Here is an 18,925-nt window from a genome sequence, read left to right as displayed (position 1 = left end):
TTATGAATGTGAATGCATCTGAGTAAAATAGTTTTTTGGCGTTTTATTTACAGCCGGTCTGATGAGGTTCACTCTTTTCTTGAAGTCGGGCACCCACTGATATTGAAAGCATTGTTTCATCAGACTTCAGCAACGTTTCCATTGTCTCTGATATCAGCAATTAACTGGATGCGTTATGTTTCCTTGCTGATACGTTTCTCTTTCACTAATCCAAATATGCAGTTCTCTCCTCTCGTATAAAACACTACAGATCAGACTAATTGGGAACAAAAAACTCCAGCATCAGCTTGATGCAACAGCCCGCGGCCGCAGTGCACACGGACCACCGCAGTCGTGAAGACATGACAGACGGTGAGGAGCTTTGACAGCCTCCCTCCAGTCAACAGTGATCTCATTCTTTACTGGGAGCACTGGTACCTTGATCCACAACATGAGAGCAAGAGAGTGGGAGTATACCACATACTGCTGCTCGATTCACCCCCTCCCGAGACCTGCTTCGTATGACGGTATGCCGCTATTTTTAAACATGTCGTCATCGGGATCACTCATGTGAACACGACTCCCCCCTCCCTCCCTCCCTCAGCCAACGGTACTGTGAATCCCAGCCCCACCCCAGCTATACTCAGCGGGGAGTCTCACAATGCTCGCATAGGAAAAACCAACTCTCCATGAATATTGAAAAGGGTTTTTTAGCATGCAGCGTGTGTGTCACTGGTTTAGTCGAGAGAAATGGCCTCCATTCGGCTGCTAGAGCAGTTAAACATGACAACATGCACCTGACCAGGCGCCTAAACTACAAAATCAGGTGCTATGTGCATTATACACAGGTAAAAGGGAAATGAGTGAGTGTTATGTGTGTGACTCAACAGGCTTTGGCATATGCTGCTTGCATCAGTGCATATGTGAAGTAAATCAAGTTCTGTGAATAAACAGAACGTATGTTAATGCAACTTTCTGCTCTGGGAGGGTTTTGTCTCAGGAGTGACTCATCTTAGCTGTCACTGACTTATTTAAAGACTCACGTCAAACTGTTGTAGACGTCTTGATATTTGCTGTTTCGCATTCGTTTGATTCACAAGCCAGACTGCTCAGAAACGATCATAATTAGGCCTTGTTTCAGGCGATGAAAGTTAAAGAAACGATCTAATGACTGTTGCTTAATTGACTTTCTTATTTGCAGGATGAATGCACAGAACTAATGCAATGAATCGGGGATGTAATTCAGAATTAAAAGTGAACACCAGCAGCCATTCTAAATGCAAATAAATTCTTGCCGTGACGGAAGGCTCGGTGGAGAACTGTGGCAGGTAAACAATTTCATTTTGGCTTTATTTCCTGTCCCACTTCCAATCTTAAAGCTACGATGGCCGAGGCAAAATCTTTTGACTAAAATTAGCAGAGTAAGTTATTGCGGTCAATTGGGCTGTTTGTGAAAACCTGGTCAAGGTGCTAAGGCAACTGGCTTGACTTGTCCACAGTAAGTAAGTAATTGTGTGTGTATATATATATATATATATATAAGTATTCCAAATCCATTTTTTGGGGGCAGTCATTTCTTCCATCTTTATGGTTTATGGTCCATGGTTAGTAGGTGTTTTTGTAATTTGGAGAGAGGGAGGTTAATTGTTTCCACAGTGCCATATTGAAATGCTAGCCACAAAAATATCAAACTAACACTTAAAGTCCAAATTCAGTTGTATCAAGTTGCTCTTTGGAAAAAGGTATAATTGTTAAGTCCTTGACTCCACCTCCATGGAAAATGCAGACCACAATTTCAGGAACTGTGATAAACCGTTTACTGCAGCAGAGGTTTGGAGAGGACTGTGTGTTATTTCAGAGTTAATAGAAGTGAGAAGAGAAAGAAAAGACAGAATCTGCCTTCTGGTGCAGCATTAGTGTGTCTTTATTACAGAATGAAGGGCTTCCAGTCATAAAAAGTAATATAATTATTGTTCTTATCACAGCCGATTCATGCTCTACCCATTCAGCCTCTAAAGTTTATCATCTGAGAGCTGCCGTTTATTTTTTTGTTCAGTTCGTGGGGTTTTCGCAGATACAGGACTAGATATAACTTGGTCTGTGCAATTTTTTCTTAAATTGTTTGTTTATTTAAAGTCATTAAAGCTTGAAATGTTTAATCAAAGTTGGAAGAGAAGTCATGAAATTCCTGGAGCGCACGTTGTAAAACCACTAAATGTAAAATCACATCTGTGCCATGCAGCCCTGACTACGATACAACACACACATACACATGCTCGCACACCTCACGAAAGCTGGTGGTTCCTCCGTGCATGGCAGGTGTGTGGGAGCTCGTAATGATGCCCTGGGAGGCTGGCTGGTTTTTACGAGTGATCCCTGGCACTGAGCGTGCACAGAGCCAGGAAACACACCTCTGTCTGAAACTGGTCCTTATTAACAGCCCGTGACTCTTTTCCTTTTTCTTTCACCCATCTAATAGACCTGACACAGCTGGTTTGCAGTCTGATACACCACACAAGAGGAGAGCTGGATGATGCTGAGTGTTAAATCTCTGGGCAGATGGAGAGTTTGCAGGGAACGTCTTTCTGTCTATATTTTAAGCGTATATGATAACTTCAATATCCCTAACCAGATGATATTCAACTATCATGCTTGTGATGCCTAGATTTACTCAAAATTAAAGATGAGTTTTACGGTCTAGTGGTTCAATTTCATTGTTCTTACCAAAATACTAAAAAGGCATAGAAGCATTACGCTACTTTGATAATACAGACAGAGAGAGATTTCTTGCTGAGAGCTGCATGAGAATCAACACTTGTCTGTAGACCCATTAGGTAGCTCAAATACCAAGGGGTGATTAGCTTTGCTTAGCATAAAGAATAATTGGAGAATCACACCAAAGGGAGGGTACTCAGATATATTCTGACGAATTGTGTACCATGTCAAATTTGTTCGAAATTAATTTTATACGTGACACTCCTGTGGGTAACTGTTAAGCACATTTTCCAAAAGAGTTATCTATTCTGCTCAGGTAAAGAAAATCCACGTTGGACAATTTACAATGATTATGACTGGGGTCATTCTCTGCCCCTAATGAAACCTCTGGATAAGAGTGAGCTCATGTGAGAAAACAAGAGATTACCCCTCACCTGAATGTTCCAGAGATTTATTTGTGGACCCCATCGTGTGGACATTCTCTGGAATTCATGTCTGAAAACAGCTAAAGTAAACCAGTTATTAAATGGCTACTCTCAAAAGCCCATAAAAGACGAATCCATTTATAGAGTATCTCTCGTTTCTTGGGTTTCTTCCTTCTGTCCAAACACCTTTTTGTCTATTTAATCTCCTCCTGTGAATCAGATACCCCTACCCCCCCTCTCCTGCCTCGTTCGTCCCTCCTCACCTTCACCCTGCCGCCGACCTGCCTCCCCCAACATTACAGCTTTGTGCACAGGGCGGACTCTCGTAATACAATTCAACTTCATCCCTGATCCAGCACATCAACAAGTCCCCCCTTCTCCCCTCCTCTCACCCGGGGTTGATGGGAATTTGATCTCTCTCCTTGTGTTGAACAGAACCATGAGGTTAGATGCGGAAATAGCCAGAAAATTAGATTAGTGTTGTATTATCTGGGCAGGTATAGGGTTGGGGGTGACAATACAATACATGGAAAAAATTATAAACCCATTTCAATCAAAGGCAAAGCTGTGAAGATGAAATTACATCCTTGGATTTTTTGCTTTAATCTCATCCACATAAACACGTTGGTGGGGTGTTGGCTCATCATATTTTCATCTCTCTCAAAGACCCCAGCAGCGTGCGTGCTTGAAGTCTGCGCCTCGGCCTGGTTTCTCCGCATTTGCATGGTGTTGGCATGTAATTTAAGATACATGACCATGCATGGCGGTTTAATTAGATTGCTTTCCTTAAATGTAAATTCACCCCTCGTTGGAATTTAATTTGCACCAAACAACCTCTGGGCTGTTCATTTTGTGTGACAGGCAGACTGACACACATTAGGTGCTTTCCCATGTAATGCTGAGAAACACGCCTGGCATTACCCATTTTGCTGCGGCATCCTGATTTTATTTACCGCCTAGAGTTGCCTTTTCTTAATGCGAGCAGTAAATTCCCATTTTTCAGGACTGCTGCAGTCACCAGGCTGTTGTGGCTATTGTTTATAGCCCAGACTAATGTCTATTCCTAGCTATTGTTCTTCACGTCCACTCCCCATTTCAGGATATCAAGCAGTGCTAAAGCAGCATCTGATGAGGTTGAATAGATAAAACAACTGCTTCTTTAATTTCACCCAAAGATATTTTTGGCTTATTGACCATGGCCTCCCATGGGAACCGTAGATGTTTTGCTTTGGGATATAGATTTTTGGCTGGTAGGTCAGGCTCTCCGGTCCTGCTGCCTGTCTCATTGTGGGTGTGATCGCACATGGAAAACATCAGAGTCTGTCTTGTTTCACGTCAGCAGTGTGGGCTTTGTGCTCGACTGACTTGATAATTGAATGATTTCATTCACTGAAGCCTTTTATCCCTTTTATAGTGGAATTTCTCCATGAAAGTCAAAATGGAATTGCACCCAAATTAGAGGAAATAAACATTCCGTGTCTTAAAGATGTTCTCCAATAATTTATTACAGCACTTCCATAAAGTCTGAGAACTCATAAATGACAGAATTAGAAAACAAGAATAGTCACAATCAAAAACAGATGAGTCTGAGACATCTTGAATTCTAGGCTCCTGTATGGTTAAAGTCAGATGTTATATCCTTCATTTCCCGCCACACAAATTGACAAGGAACATCTTAAATTATACAAACCTGCTTTAAATGCCAATTTCTGAAAACCATAAAAATCATTGGATGGAAGCACAAATCAAGATAACTGACATCAAAATTATATTTTTTCAAATCTCATTCCTGGAGCTGAGCTCACCAACTTGGCATTTCCTGTCTCGAACAGCATTTCTTTTTACCTCCCAGATATACAACACATGGTGTGGCTCTCCTGTAGTGATTGGCTGCTGTGTTCTGATTGACAGCCAGTGTAGTAATGCTCCGCTATCTCCCAAGACAAGTGGCTCTCTGTGTTGATGATGAAGGATGTCAACGGGCCCGGAACTGAAATGGATACATGTATCATGTACATAGGAAAATAATGCTTTTTATGTGACTTAGCAGTTAATGCTCACTGTTGCTTCGAGGCAAGCTGTACTGACAAATCCATGTGTTGGGTTACACACTTTTATGCTTGTGTGAAGTAAGACTTGTAGCGTATAGGGTAAATACTAGGATTACAACAGTAGCTACCTCCGTGTGTAAGCTCTCAGTGTAATTGTGATAACAAAGAGATTCCGTAAGCTGGTTATTGTAGCACAGTGAGCCTCCGGCAGGGTGATTGATTACTTTGAAGAAGCTCATTTTGCAGCTACGGCAACCTTGCATCACACAGACATTCAACATCATCTGACAGGAAATACCCTATAGGTTGAGTGGTTTTAGAAGGTGGGGGGGGGGTTCTGTCAACACAGAACATTACCTATACATATTAGGAATGGTTGTTTTCTGTTCATGCCAAATACTGAACATTTATCATACATTGTTTTTATTGTATTTGATCGTTGAATTGATGTCTACACTAATGTGGAGTTTTTAATGAGAGGCCCAAACACAAAGGAAAAAGTTTGTTTCCCCAAAAAATCTGCATCAGTCTGGACAGGGCGCAAGTCTGCATTTTCATGGTATTTCATGACCAAGAACCAAGATGGGTGAAAAGTTTGCTTGCTGCTTTGCTTGTCAACGATCCCTGTTGCCACTGAATTCGATGATAGTTTTCTACCTAGATAAATAAAACAGCCAAACAATCTACGAATAATATCAACAGTTTTATACCTAAATGAATGTAAGTTGAGGCCAGAGGTCAAGATCGGTTCCTGGGGGCTTTTACATCTTGTTGACTTTGCAAATACACTGAGGCGGTGAATTAAGCTTTAATGGTGCTGTTTGCTCTGCAGGAGAGTCACATGAGCCTGAATGTCTCAGAGAGAGGGGCCAGTAACATCCCCCCTCCTCCAGAAGGTATTTAAGCTGCGTCTTCAATTATTCATAATAGCACTAATCCTCTTGATGTTGCTTTTATTAGCTTGTCTTATTTATTGTTGTTTCTCCGTGACTCTGGGGGGAGAACAAGAAAACGGCCCCCTCCACATTATGCCTATGATAGGTCGCGTGTGATTAGATTTTTGTCTACATTTTGTCATTTCTGAGTTTATTCAATGTTCCAACAGCAGGCTAATTAGGTAGCAGCTTCATTCCGCCCTGTCATCACAGACGTATTCAGATACATGACTCAATTTGGTCTTATAGGAAATTGCCTGTTTCTTTCCCCTCTATTACAGTCTGATGCATTCCACAAAGTAACCCTGGTATGTAAACCCAACACAGCTCTCATTACCAGTTAACTGTAAAAACGATCTCTTTAACGCACAGGCAGTTTCCCATTTTCCTCTTCATTAACTGAAGGGAGTGTATAATCTGGCTCATAATTTAACATCTTTGCTAATGTTTCACACCACCACTGAAGGAATTAATACAAATACCATGATTCCGACTGCCTCAGTGTTGCATCATGTTAACCTTGCATTCTACAGAACAATTGCTCACCAGGGGAGACAATTTATCTAATGTGTGTGTGTGTGTGTGTGTGTTTATGTTCAGGGATACTTGCCAACGTTCTACATGCATAATGGTGGCATTAGGGTCTTTGGAAAGGGAAGGTATAGGGATGAGGGTCTCACTGGGAATTAGTCTTCCTGTGTAGCAGGTTGCCAATCAACCATTTAAAATGTACTTGTGCTCCTCACAGCTACTGAGCATCCCCCCTCCCCCATGAGTCACACCTCTCCATCCCATATCTCGAGCAATTAAACCACTGTGTTGAAACAGAATAAGAGAAGGCAAATCATCCCCTTTTCCTCATTGAAAGCTGCTTTTTTTAATCCCATTCCTTAACAGTCTTTCTCCGGCTTATCCCTATTCTTTAGTCTTTAATCCGATCTTTGCCCATATTGTCAGCACACAATGCTCTCGATTCTTGCACTCCTCGCTGCTTTCATTGATGCGTAGCGGAGCTGTGCTCACTGTAAGAAAATAAACTGCGTTGGCTAAAATGTAATCCAGTTTAATATATTTTATCTTGCGGTGTAACATTGTATCTTCAACACAGAGGGATACAAAAGGCATTCCAGCACCGTCGCCTAGCAGCTCACACCGCATCTGCCAACAGCCTCAATGCAGTCACTTAGCTGCCAGGCACATGTGTAAATGTGCATTAAGGGCTCTGTTTTATGCATTTTCTCTAGATGTTAAAATATATGTAGCATGAACAGGATTTAACATTAAACTCAACCTTGATTTTCTCAAACGTATTGAGTTAGATGTTGCATAGTGGTCCAAATGGTTAGATTTCACATAACGCATAGTCAGGTAAAGCATTTAAGCTTTGGTGCTTATAAGGAGATATAGTCTGAACAAATTTGCTGCTTAGATTCCTCTGTTTCTCATTCATTTCAGCTGAAGTCTCCACTACTAAACATGTGTTTTTTGTTCTTGTGCGATCTGCAGCCAGTTCTGTTAGATCATTACTGTTTAGCACCAAATTACACCAGCAGACGACAAACACAAGCATTGGTCTGAAGCAGTGTTTGCACGTTGTAATCGCTCTGCTCAATATTAACTACGCTTCTCCAAGACATCGCATTCTTCTCCAGAGTTGAGTGCAGAGAAAAAAAGGGGAGTCCGCTTTTCATTTTAAACTTAAAGGATGCACCTTTTTTAAAAATGATCAACTTCACTTTTAATTAACACACTTTCATTCTTTACTTAATACTCTAACCTAATTTTCATGACAATCCACCCAATATTTGTCGAGACATGTCACTCAAAACCACAAATGTCCAACTTGCGATTGAGGAAAGACAAGTCGTTAGGATCATGTGGGATCCAGGAATGTCTGCAACACATTTGTTCTAATTCATCTTTTAGATTTTCAGATATTTTACAGGAAACTAGATGAAATGTGGATCATCAAAATAACAAGGCTTCATCGTCTCAAGACCATGAACATATGTACACATTATTTTGTCGAATTAATGTTGAGATATTTTATTTGGGAAAAGTGATGGACTGACCTGGAAGCATGTATATTCTAGTATTACCATTTAAACAATGTCAACATTCTTGATTTATTTAATAGGTCCCCCTTTTATGTGAATCAATAACCTGTAAACCAACCCTCCGCCCCCAGCACTGTTGACAGTCAGAGGAGCAATCCATCGTCCTCAAGACGCTAATTCCATCACTCGGCCCTGACCTCAACCTGAGCTTATGCTCACTAGTGTCACTAAAATGGATCGGGAGAAAATGAGATGTAACAATACAACAGAGAGGAAGGGAGGGGTGATGAAGGGCGGGGGTGTTGGGGTGGGGTGTCGTCAGCCTCTCTCTCCCAGATTGCTGCTCATGCCTGCCCATTATTAGGGTGCCTGGCCCTCATCATGAAATCTGTACATGATGTGATTATTAATGCACTCGGTCATCTCGCCATTCCTCCCGTCTGCAGCCTGTCTACGTGACGGCAGATCTGGAAAGTGATATGCAACAGTATGGAAAATGTATTTCAACATTCCCATTTGTTGGAAACGTCTCTTGGATATTCATATCTCAGAATGTTGGACTGTAGGGGTGCATGGGGGAAATACTTACCCCTGGTACACAAATAAACAGAGGACAATAAAAGATGAAGATCAAAATGTAGCGTAGGAACCATGAGTTGCCACAGTGGCACAGAGGAAATCCACTCGGCCAATCAGGATGTGGGGGACAAGCTGTCACTCTCGGCTCCACATCCCCCAGAGAGCTTTGCTGGATGTTCATACTCGCCCAGAAACAGCTGGGACCTCAGAGTAGCATGTTGATGGTGGTTAATTAACAACACCAGAGGTAAGTCATGTCCCGGCCATGTTCTCATTCAAAAAGGATAAATGGACAACACCAGAGTGTGATGAATTTCTCGGTGTCCCTCTGCTCCACAGAAACAACTCCCAAGAGGCCGTTCTGTACTGTCATAATGAGTCTGATGAAGAAAGAGCACCTCCAGTTACTGAGGGAATACTTGTTGTCTGGTGTGTATCATTGCGGATCAAGCGCTGAGAACTTAGACAAATAAACAAGTGAGTGAGTGTGAGTGTTTTCTTTAAAAGAAGAAGACCGTGCTATGAATGAAATCATGGATGTGATTTTGTGTCACATTGAATGGATAAAAGACGAATTTCAAAGGATTCTGTTGTCATCTCTCAAGTTGCTCTAGTTTCAGTCTTCCCGTCCTCCTGAGAGATCCCCGCGACAAGCCTGCGGTGTGTGTAGGGATCGAGTTTTGAATACTAAATGACACAAATACACACGCATTCATTGTTGCCTGGCATCTGTTGGATTGGTGAAATCTGAATCCGTCATTAACCTGGAGATTGTTGGAGGATGAAATGTGTCCCTTTTTCCACCCAGATGAGTGTTAATGGGAGGCTGTGAAGATACCAGCACCTGTTGTTTTCCAGGCTGTATACTGTACCCTGTTAATCTAGAGTGCTGCGTTAAATTGCCTGGTGTTATGATGCATCTAGTTTTATGCCATGACTATATGGGGCATTCAAGCTCGGCATATATAGCACATAATTACTACGATAAAGATTCCTGTACAAATGTGCAGTTTACAAACCAAGTTGTTAAACTGTTTTTAGATTTTGTTCCTCTTTCTGCTGTAAACAAGGTTAAAGTGTAACTTCACCCCCAAATTTTGTGATCTCGTTATTAGTGATCTAGACTCTCTACCTATGAGAATTTCCTGACAGCCAAGACCACAGACGTCCTGTGCCGCCTGAGCCACCAGTACAGGTGGCCGGTGCTAAGACCATGTCTGACATAGGTGTGTGTGAGAGAGCCGAGGGGCAGGAGAGGAGGGTAAATCTAATTTTATTGAGTCTACACCTCAAAAATGCTTTTTTCATTTTTCTTCAATTTAATTTTTTTGATATCAGATTGCAGATTATGAATGAGCAATATGATAATCTATATCATTAAATATCATACATAAAAAAAAATATATATATAAGGGGTCACTAGATAATGCCATACCATTTATACATAGATTGAATATTTTTGCCATTCTGGGTAATGCTGCAAAGATTTTTGTGTCAGTATAATGTAACACGGTGTGTCTGTATTCAATTGGCGGTATAAGCCGCTAACAGCCACCTCTTTATCCATTAAAAGTTTTTAAATTGGTTTTCTAGTACATTTACTCCACTATAATACACATCAATATCACAATATAAAAACAAGAAATACCATCAAAGCGTATTTTTTCCATATCGCCGACCCCACTCGCAAATAAATTAAAATGTGGTGAACTAAAACTTCCAAGGAAATTAGCCTTTTTTTGCATCCAGGAAATAATATCCAGTGTTCCTCCTCTGAGGGCTGTATATAAAACGAGTTGTTGGCCTTCTTATTGGCGGCATGCCCAGGAAGCCTTTACATTTAATTGGCCCCCAGTTTGTTTTGAGCTGCACCCACCCATTACGATCCCTCATAAACGTGGAGGAGTAAAACCAAACTGCACCTGGGAGTCCACAGACAGAGGTGGAATGAGGAAGAAGTGCTGTGCTGCTAATGTCATTAATAGCCCTGCAGGAAGTGTCCCACATATTTCTCTTAGTTATGGAAACCCTTATCTCTGAGCACACACCCGAGGTCACGCCTGAATGCTCTCAATTTGGCAACTCTTCATCATATCCACTGAACCTGGAAGCCAGGCGCGGGCCAATAAAGTTGATTATGAAGGAAAAGGTCACTTCCAGCAACAACCTGTTAATTGGATTTGGCTTATTTTTTAGTCGTACCAAACAAACCCTGTCACCTTTTTTAAGAACTATACATTTGTTTTCTGAATTTTAAAACTCATGAACTACAGTTTGTATCTATCCACTTCCAGAAATCTATTTCTGTCCGTCTGTGGCTCCTATATCCCGTTCATCTTATTGGCTTGTGTAGTTTGAAGGGTTCAAGAGACGGATTATACGTTCAATATTAACAAACTTTAAATAAACAGGTGACCAGCGCTCTGTAGCTACTTGAACTCAGTTCACGACAGCATCTTTTTATGTTGTTGTTTCCAACGATGGCAACCAGCTTCACCAAACTTTGAATTAACAGGTGAGCAGCTCTTTGTGCAGCAGCCATTGGGCAACTTCAGGGTTATATGGACTGAATCTTTACTGCAGGTCACGTTGGCAGTTTCAGAAAGTAAGCTTGATCAGCCCCATTCCAAACAGGCGTGATTAGAACAGACACAGCGCTAGTTCACCCTAATTTTCCAAACATTCCACTACCTTATAGATCTGTGTCTTACCTTCAAGGTAGGTTTTTATTTCAGTATGCTCTGAAAGTAACATTTCTGATAGAGTTCATTTATCACAGTCCACATTTAATTTTGTTGCGCTGTCGGCAGCAAATTGTTTTCACCCAATTTTCAACAAAATTGTACTCATTGTTCTTTCCTTATTATGTGACGAGATAGTTTACGAATTCAACCCTCGATTTGACATTCGTGCGAAGGATCCTCCTGCGAGAGTATTACCTGTTGTTTACGATCAGCATCGAACCTGGATGTGACACATATTCCTCTCTCCAGACAGCCTTCACCTCACTAAGCCACTGCTTTTGTGTCTCCGGAGGAGCACTAGCGCTTGTCTGTCAGACAGTACATCACGAATGTTCCCATCAAACCTCTGCTTAACATGCCTCCACCCCTTAATGTGCCCCGTTGTTTCTAAGATTGCACCGGTGCCGCCTCTTTTTCAAATATCGTAAATCTTGCAACGGCGTCTCCAGACAGCTTTAACCTTGTAAGTTGTTGTTTTTCCATCCCAGGATAGAGGATGACTCACATGTCACACATCACGACTACTCCCCTCAAACCCCTGCTTGACTGTTAAGTGCCTTTCAAGCGGCGTCTCCGTGGCATTCCCATCATTACTGACACACCTCAAACAGACTCCATTGGCTTGTTTTCCCCCTGGATTCTCAAGTGTTTTGTTATTCCAGTAAAGGAAACTTTAAAGTGGCATTGCCTTGTATCCGTGACATTGAGTGTTAATTCCGCGGCGGTTTCTTGAGAATCACTGTGGAATGAAATGGGCTATAGAAGTAGATATTTAAATTATGATTCTCCTTTTGTTTGCTACTGGTTTTTGGGGACCTGCACAGAGGTGGGATAAAGCACCTTGGTGGGCAACATGAGGGATGAGAACAATTTCCACAGCCAACAAGAGTTGACTCAGAGTTTATTGCTTCTCCAGGAAGCTGCTTTTGTGCTCAAAGTCGCTTTAATGTCCTGATGCATCCAGTAGACTTTCGGTCACACCGTGTTACAGTTCTGGTGGGATTTTCTTTAAGCAGCGGGGGGTAGCAGTCGGCATGAAGGTGACTGTGGCTGAACATGACAGTTGCAGGATCTGCAGTATAAGACATTTAAGCTGAATTAGGGAACGAAAACCCCCGTCTCCTAGTGTCCGCTCAGTTTTTAATTCTATCCAGATTGACAGAATTCGAGCCAAGAGTTGGCAAAAAAAAAAAAAAAACATTCGAGGAAAGAAATGAACTGAGTGAGATGATCATCATGTTTGTGTGTTAGAGCTACTTCAAGCTTGTAACAAATCTCTTCTGTCTTCACAGGGTTTATTTAGCACTGCTGTCTGATGTGATGAATGCTGATCTGTGGTTTAAGGAGCAAGAAGAATCCTGGGTCTGACGTAGGTTCAATCCTCTTTTACTCACTATCTGTCCTCATGGTCTCACAGTTCTAAAACCTCTAAAATTGAGAAGTTTGGAAATGCAACTGGTCCCGATTTAGTTAGAAAACTTTGGGGCAGCGTGTTAGTGTGGATGGACAGAAACTGATATGTTTGGAAACAATGATATAGACACCCACAACTGCCTGCTGTTCTTTAAGGTCTCGACGTAGCCCGAGCCGATTCGTCTTCCCATCACATGACCCCCTTCTGGAAGAAAACAACCGTCATCAGCGTTGAGTACCAGTGTAGAACACTACATGGATAATCAGCATTCAGTTGTTGACCCTGTTGCCTGCTAACAGCTGTTATACGGTTAAATTCTACATTTCACAATGATGCAACTTTTTACATTCGTAGGACACAAGCGAGCAATCTACGTCAAGTCCCATGCCCTGCAGAACACCTATGCCTTCTTGTTTACACTGGCACATACATGCCCAGTGTACTTGAGTGGTCACGTGGTGTGCGTTTTCAGGCATGTTTGTATGGACGGTGGATTAAAACTCACATGGAGCCAAAGAACTTGTGTGAACATAGATTGTGGAGATAAAATAAAACATAGTATTATGGCTGTAGCCTAAGGTTCAGTGAAGGTGGAAGGATTCTTATGTAATTTGAAAGATCACAATGTATGTACCTTTGGTTGTCTGGTCTGACAGTATGTTCTTTTAAAGTTGGAATTATTTTACACAAAAGATTCTGTCTGCGCTTGTGAGGTGCTGTGCTGTTTGAGCGGGGCTGGGTGGGGCTCAGCTGTAGAACAATGATGCCACTCACACTTCTGTGCACCAGGAAGGATTCTGCAACATTTGAATCAGAATGTGACGAGAGTTGGTGGCTTTTAAGAAACACACAGGAAAAACTGTTATATATTTGGTGCATTCAAATGCAATATTAAATTTGGTAGATATATTATCTGGTCTTATTTCACACTCAATCTCAGCAGTCAGTTCGAGCTTTATCTCAGGTCAGGACAGCACCACAGGTGGGATGCAGCTTTAGAGGCTGAGCTGTACCGACTGTATGCTGAGATAAGGAGAAGGGGAAAGTTGGTTTACGGTTCTTGAGAAAGGCAAACTGAAGTTGATTAAAAACTAACACAGTGCACAGTTGAACAGCAGAAAGCAATTTAAACTTGTTTTGAACAGAGAGCAATACACTTACAATGATAAATACAAGATTGGATTCTGTTACCTGACCCATCGTGGTTGAGTCTTGATTAGAGCTGAAACAATAACTCAGTTAATATGAAGCTGATTAGTCGAAGAGCAATAAGATTAATCAAAAAATAATTTACAAGGGATTAATAAATGAAATCTTTAGACTCTGAAGTCCTCTAGAAATATGAGCTGCTTCTCTTTGTTTGCTGTCGTTAAAAATGGAAAGATATATTTGACAATTTTCTGGCATTTCAAAGATTAAACAAATAATAATTAATAGAGAAAATATTGGCAGATGAGTATGGGTATAAAATGGTCAAAGCTAGGTTGTATATTGTGTTTCAATAAGTTTTAAACAGAGGAAACAGATCTTTCATTGGTTTATGTAAAGCAGTAGAATTGTGTTTATAGTTTGTGACCATTGTTATGGTCAGGACACTAACAGGACATATAACTTCATTCATGTTTGCTTGATTTAATTCTCCTGCTTAAGTGTGTGTGTGTTTTTGTGCATGGTGCTGGTGTTTAGTGATTTTTTAATTCTACTTTTATAGATTTTATATTTTATGATTTTATTCTTATAAACTTGACTCTACTTTCGACTGAAGGTACTTTGAAGGTTGTGCGTTTTCTGGCTCTCTTTACTCCTCTCCTCCCATCATGGTGTACTGGTGCCTCCACATGCTGCCTCTGCGCTCTTTGTTCCACTTCATTTGGGTGTGTGCTTGTGAGTGTGTGTGTGTGTATATGTGTGCACACTGAGAGAGAGAGCATTTTAAGGATGGGTTGGATCTCTCTGTCTGCTCCCCCACTCCACCATCCCTGTGTGACTGGAGGAGAGTGTGTGACTGTGTGTGTTTGTGTGTGTCTGTCAGTAGCAGTGTTTGATGTTTTTGAGTGTGAGCCTGCATAATGTGTGTTTCTGTGCAAATGAAGAAACGGGGAGTGTGTGAGTGAATCTGTGCAGGATGGCGGTGTGTGAGTGGGAGTATGCTGCCGGTGAATGTGTGTAAAACAGAGAACAAGATTGAGAGAAAAACACACTTGTACGCCGTGTGTATACACACATGCACACATGTTTGTTACATGCCTTTGTATAGGTGCGTGTAGTGTAGAAGCCCACCCCACACACACACACACACACATGCACACACACAACCACCACCTCAACTCCAGAGACTACCATGTTCATTATTCTTCCTAAAAGAACCATTAAAATTTCATCAGTGCAATGCAATCTGTGGCAGGGCGGGGGGTTGGAGTGTGTGCATGAGTGTGTGCACGCCAGAGAGAGAGAGAGAGAGAGAGAGAGAGGGAGAGACTGTGTGAAGGGGAGGGAGCTTGCATCCTCCTCTCATTCACCGCTGCCTGCCTTCATGCCTCTCGCCTCCTCCTCCTCTTTTTCTTCCTCAGCCTCTTCTTCTCTGGTGGCTCGATTCCCTTGCTGAGTGGATGCCGATGCGGAGATTACCGCTTCTCTCATGATGTGAGCCACCAGCATCCCTCCCCTCCTACTCCCACAATCCACCCCACCTCATTCTACTACTACTACTACTACTCCCTCACACACACACAGGGAGAGACGCAGCAGGAGGCTTTCCTCAGGCTACAGGAGGAAAGAGTTGGCATCCAGGACGAAAGGTGTAGTTGGATTTCTTTCCTCCCCGCTTGCAGGCAGGTTTGGATTTGTTGCTGGATGTTAGGTGGGTCACATTCTCAAGATCATGAGCTGGATCCTGAGTGGAATATCAGTTTTGAGTGGAATCCACCTTTAATCTACTTCCAGGCTGGAGATTTAAAGGTGAGCCATGCGTTTGATTTCTACTACTGCTCGGCTCCTTGGCGACTAACTTGTTGATTAGCACGGAAAGAAACCGCACGATTGATGTTCCCAACTTTTTGGGAGTTTTAAACTTTACCCATTTTCTTTTAATTTGACTGATACAACACGCCACGTCTGTGTTCCTCTGGAAGGAGCGAGGCTCGTTAGTGCTGCTCTTGCTCTGCATTGATCAGAAACACGGGGAAATTAGCTGCAGCCTTAACAGACCCTGAGTGCGTGGTGAATTTTCTTCCACAAATCTCCCACCACCACCGCCCCGGTCCCATATGTCGCTTTGTTTTGCCTAGCGTGAGTGCAAGGCACCGTCTCTCAGGTAGATCCGATGTTGCTAATTGAGCTTTAATTGGGTTTTCACTCAGCGGTGGAGGTTTTTTGTTTTTGAGCTGCTTAAAGCCTCACACGAAAGAGTTTGTGGGGTAGTTTGAGCGCGCGTTTGTGAAAATAAGAGGGTGTGTGTGTGTATTAGTGAGAAAGTTAAGCTGAGAGCTGCTGCGTGTGTGTGTGTGTGTGTGTTATTCACAGGCCCATCTGTGGTGATCTTGAGTGATGGATGATGACTGACGGAGGGTGTGAGGTGTGTGAAGGAGGAGGAGAAGGATGAAGATGAGAGGCATTGGGATGGGGGAGGGTGTCAGGAGGAGACTGGGAAACTGCTCTCCCATCTGTGTGTGTGTGTGTGTGTGTGTGTGTGTGTGTGTGTGTGTGTGACTTTAGGTGGTAGAGCAGTACATCACAGACTGGCTAATGGAATACTGGGGACTTGAAGGGTCCTCTCTTGCTTCTACTTGACGACCACTCCTCACCTCTCCCTTCACAGAGGATTATGGGTAAAGTGACTAGAGGGCATTCTGCGGTTCCTTTCAGTGTTTAGATTCTTCATGCAAGTCAGGGACCGAAATGATCAAGCAGGTTTTGCAATACGTGTATTAGCTCATGGTTCAAAATGCAGATGAAGGGTGTATCGTCCACTGGCTGACTTTTTTATTTCTGTACTAATATTGTAAGAGGTCAGTGCATGGCTCAGCATGACACTTGTCAATACTGTCAAAACCTTTAGCAGCAAAGGGAAAGAAAAATATAAACTTTCTTCATATTGACTGTTTCAACAAAGCAGAACCTCCAACTGTGATACAGATGTAATGACGGTAAATCAATCAGCAATGTTAAATCTGCTTTTTTAACCCATTAGGACCTAAGATTCCTAGATTGATTAGATTGTCAGCCATTGTCTGAAACGCCACATTAAATAACTTTTTTACAGGCACTAACAAACAAACTACATTTCCCAAAATGCATGTTGCCTCCTGTGTCTCATTCGGCTCTAAAGGGAGAAGCACTCATATGTTGCATCTAGTCTAAAAAAAAAAAAAATGTCTGTAACAGTTTTTGCATTGCACCTTTCACGTTGTTTATTCATCCTCAGTCTCTTTACTTCACTGACTGTTCATAATATCTGTTTGGACACTGATCAGATAATTGAGAGTGAGCAGCTCAATGCACCTCGGGTAAACAGAGTCCTAGTGTTATTCTCATACTATACTGGAATGTTTCCCTGTCACATTTTTTCATTGAAATTCATGAATCAGCATCGAACTCACCTTGGGTTTGCACAACTGTTAAAAATGATAAGGCTACAAAAGCCTGCACAGCCAGTGATCAGCCGTCAATAAACATGCGAACTGACTCACTGGTGGTAGAGCACCTATCACGTCATGGCACCTTGAGAGTTTCCCGTTTTACAAAGCTGTGAGCGTCATCATTCCAATGCACCGAGCACGTCAGATCTGACTTCATGCTTCATGCACCGTGGAACTGTCTTCCCGTGCAGTAAAGGAAGGTGTTTTTACCTTCACAGCATGTCGGAGGTGTGCTGCTGCTCACAAATCACAGTAAAGGTGCTTTCAGACAGCGACTGGTTGCAGCTGACGGCAGTGACGAGGTAAGGGAGGGCGGCCGCTGCTCTGGGGAGTGTGCGTGACTGTGGTCCGTTGCGCTCTGTTTATGATGGTTCAACTTTTTCATCTTACCGTTTTGGCTGCGTGCTGTGACCATGGCAACCACAAAAAGTACAGCGATGGATACAGGAGCTGATGCACGTCAGCATCAGCAGAGAGCAGAGTATTGGGGTTGGAGCAACATTAGGTGAATATCTATTGTTGACCATTTCCTCTTAACATACAATACAACCTACTCTGTTTAGCCGTGTGTTGAGATCATATAGGTGGATATTGGTCAACAGCTGGTCGGACCAGATGTAGCTGGAGCCCTGTGGCCCACAAGGGCTGTGGTCCTCCATCCAGTTTCATTTCATATTTGGTTCCACATAAATTCACAAACCTAATATGCTTATCTTATCAAATCTTCTGTCTCTAATCCAACTTCTTCATATTACATAACAGCACTGTGGAAAAATAATTGTTTGATGTTCCCAGGCTTCTTATTTTTAGCCATCATTGCTTTTTCTCTTCCTTGACTCCTTCTGTGCTGGAAAATAATGTAGGAATCCTCAAGTGTCTTCACTTGGCCTTACAGAGAAAAACAGGATACATTATGCTATAATAACAATAATAAAATCATTTATATCAAAACTAGGTGTGTGCATATCAAGGATTTTTGCTATCTGACAATCAGCAGCAGTCACATACTACAAAAAATAATGAAAAACACTTTTAGAGAAGAGTTAAAAAGTCATTTTTGTTGAGCCAAGGTTGCACATTTTGAAGTTTTTAAATCCGCATTGTAAATTGTAATTTTATTCAGTCCATCTTATGATTTCTCTGCTTCGATCTTGTCTATTTCACCCCTCATCCTTTCTTCAAGTTTCAGTTTTTTATTCAGTCCCTCTACCTTCTGTTGGAGATTATTATGTGTGGACATGAGGCATAATTCTCTTTTGCTTTTGTATTTCTCCTCCAGCTGATCTTGCCGGGAGATATTCTGCAGGAGGTCCTGAACCTTCTTTCTCTGCAGCACATTATTTTGCTGGCTAGCTTTTTCTTTTTAGTTTTTATTCGCTTATAATTCAT

General features: G+C 42.0%; 1 protein-coding gene across 2 annotated transcripts in view; it reads left to right on the top strand.

Annotated features, from left to right (window-relative positions):
• nav3 (neuron navigator 3) overlaps positions 1-18,925 on the top strand; it is a 383,327-nt gene that overhangs the window by 65,649 nt on the left and 298,753 nt on the right. Inside the window, exon 3 of one of the 2 annotated variants that reach the window (XM_069520097.1) lies at positions 12,778-12,854. The gene's annotated coding sequence lies outside the window, so the exon portion shown is untranslated. Of the gene's footprint in view, positions 1-12,777; positions 12,855-15,496; positions 15,858-18,925 lie in introns of those variants that run through there. The other variant, XM_069520098.1, reaches the window with a different exon arrangement.

Source organism: Paralichthys olivaceus, chromosome 23, assembly GCF_024713975.1.
Source record: "Paralichthys olivaceus isolate ysfri-2021 chromosome 23, ASM2471397v2, whole genome shotgun sequence".
In the NCBI taxonomy this organism is placed as follows: domain Eukaryota; kingdom Metazoa; phylum Chordata; class Actinopteri; order Pleuronectiformes; family Paralichthyidae; genus Paralichthys; species Paralichthys olivaceus.
The sequence above is the reverse complement of the archived record's forward strand: the minus strand, read 5'-3'. Positions and strand labels throughout refer to the sequence as shown.